This window comes from Vigna radiata, unplaced genomic scaffold, assembly GCF_000741045.1.
Source record: "Vigna radiata var. radiata cultivar VC1973A unplaced genomic scaffold, Vradiata_ver6 scaffold_209, whole genome shotgun sequence".
NCBI lineage: Eukaryota > Viridiplantae > Streptophyta > Magnoliopsida > Fabales > Fabaceae > Vigna > Vigna radiata.
In genome coordinates this window covers 366,479-369,714 of record NW_014543616.1, presented here as the reverse complement: position 1 = coordinate 369,714, position 3,236 = coordinate 366,479, and positions in this window count along the sequence as shown.

The window sequence follows — 3,236 nt, the reverse complement described above, 5'->3', positions numbered from 1 at the left end:
TTGATGATGAAGTTGTTTTAAGAAATAAAGTTAATACTTTAGAAATAAAATTGTCAGATGCACATGTCACTGCTGAACCTGTTGAATGTTTGTCATGTAAGAGTCATGTGCGTGATATAAATATTCTTGAAAATTTGCTTGAAGTTGCAACAAGAAATAATAATGCTGAAATGCCTCTACCTGTTAAAAAGGATTTTAAAAACAAAAGAGTCATGTGACTTATTACGCTTTACGCTCTCTGAGTATTATTTCCGCTGCGTAATACTTTTCGAAAATTACCCCCTACGATACCAACACTTATATATAAAACTAAAGATGTATAATATATTTACTAAGTAATTAAAGTGTTATGTTTTATTTTAATATTTATATAATTTATAAGTCCATTGAATTACTAAAAAATTAAAAAATATATATTTATTTATATTTAGTAGTAATTAATACAACTTATTAACTATAAAACAAAATATAATTAAGAATTTAAAAAGAATTAATACAATTCATTAATCCCAAGACACTGTAATTACACGTTAATTAAAATATAAGAATAAATCAAAACCAAAACTCAGTTACAAAACTTGTATTTAACAATAAATTTAAACCAATTCTATTTCACATAGTACACAAATGTAGAACTATTTTACATGTTAAAAACATAAAAAAAAAAAAAACATTTAATTCTTTTTTCGCAAAATCAGAATTTGTTTTTGTTTTTGATACATTTTTATTGGAAAACTTATAAAATAAATTAATAGTTAATCTAAATATATTTATTTTTAAAATTTGAGATAAAAATATATAAAATAGATTAATATAATTTTTTTATTCTAAATCCATTAAATTTTTTAAAATTTAAAACTATATAAAAAATATACAAAATAGTTCCAATTTTATTTTACAACATAAACTAAAAACATTTATAACTATTTATTTAGTGAGAGCAACTTATACATCCTTTCTTTGTCTTATTTCTTACATTAACTTAATTATAAGAGTTAACTTTGAAACCCAATTAAGTTCCCAACAATTAAAAGAATGCAAAATATGACAAATGATTAACAAAAATATAAAATAACCATCAATATTTTCAAAGTAATTTTAAAAAATGTTTATTTATTATTGTTTTCGCATAAGTTAGATAAGGTTAACTTTTCTATTTTCATTTTCCTTTTATTTCAAATTTATTAAATGAAGAACATTAAAAATAAGTAAACTAAGAAAATTAGATATTTATAAATATTTCTTTTAATTTTTATCGTTCTTGAACAAATACAGCTAGATTAACAAATAGATTAAACATTTTATTTTATGTAATTTAAAATTAATATTATTTTTATATCCATTAAGAGAAATAATTGTTTCAAGCATAGGGAGCGAGGTGACCTAGGTCAAAGTCAGTAATTATATGTAATTATATTTATAAATTTCGGTGTGATCCTTCGTAACGGTCAAATTGAAAGTAATGATACTTTATTTTAAATTGTTCAGTTTATTGTATGAAGTATACCGATCGGAATTGATTGTCATTTATAGACAATTAAGCGGGTATTAATAGGTTAGATTGCATTACGTTCTGCAAATATACGGTATTAATGATTAATTATTGGGTTTGATTACCTAAAATATATTGCGTTAATGGTTAATCAATATGTTTGGCTGTCACAAGCCCTATAAATATAGGATAGACATTCAACTACAATTATCTTGATCTATTCTAGTAAAAATATTGACATCTCTATGAAACATATCTAACTTGAGCATCAGAGTGTCTTCTGCAGGTCAACCCCCAATCGGGAAAGATTGCATGAAGAGTTGGACGGTCGGAGGATAACAGCGAAGGTCGACCGACCCTTAGAATGGACAACATTGAATGTTTTGAGTTAGGGATCTCAACACAATCAAAACATTCAGTATTAGAGATAATTCTTTTGTTATATATCTGTTCTATTCATTTTATTATTGTTTAATCACGAATAAAAAGAGAAAATAAATAGGTTATAAAAGAGAAAATAAGATATGAGAAGATGGAAATAAGAGAGGAATGAAAATATGAGACATAGTGAAAGAGAGTTATTTTATTTGGGTGAATATTGAACATAAGATAAGAATGAAAGAGTTAAGCACAGATGTAGCTACATATGCAGGTTGGTCCATCGCATTTTCCACTTGTTAACTGCCCTGGATGTTGTTTGATGCATGCGGGAATACACCAACTCTGTGCACAGTTCTTCTTAGGAGGATTTTTCAGACGCGAATCGCATACTCCTTCTGCCATTCTGAATGGACCTTCTTTTTCAATCCCAATCAAAGCAACAACCACCACAACCATTACTACCAACCTCATGCTCTTCATCTTTACTTTCTCTCTTTCTAATGCCTTCATCATCTCAACCTATCCATACCATATTTATATAACACTCATTGCACGTTACAATTAATAAATAATTTCTTTTTTTAATATTTTTGTATTAAGACCCAAGAAAAAAAATAAATACAATAGATTAATTTTTGATGAATAAATAAATTCATGATTTTATTGATTTATTGTTCACTAATATATGTTGCAATTAATGATATACAAAATAAATATATTTTTCTTTAAATAAATGTGTTTAACAATTTTAATTTTTTAATTAAAAGATAAAATCAGTTATTATTTATATTTAAAAGGTTTTAGTAATAGTTATATATATTATAATCTGGTGTATATATATATATATATGGGGTTTGCTAACTTGCGTACGCCTGTTTTTCAGTTGGTACATTTTAACAATGTGTACCGGGTTTCAGTAGACAAAAATACCCTTCTATCATGAATTCTAAAAATTAAGGTTAAGGATATTTTAATAATTTTCATTCTCAAAAATAAAAAAATAAAAAAAGAAACCCCCCAAACCCTTACCCACCTCCTTCATTCCTCTCCACCCTTTCTCTTTCATCTCTGTTACTCAAACATTTTTTCTGTCATCTCTGCACCTTTCTCCTTCATCTCTCTTACTCAAACATTTTCTCTGTCATCTCTACACTAGCCCCAACTAAAAAACACTCATTATTAAATAAAATAGTTAGAGAAAAAAAAATACTTACATAAATAAAAAAATTAAAGCACCTAATTTTTTCTTTATATAATTTTAAATAAAATTTCAAGATTTAGAATTTTNATTGNTTGATTTTATNGTTGAGAATTTTATTGTATTTTGATTTGTTTTTTCTTTAGTAAAGGAAAACAAGTTTAT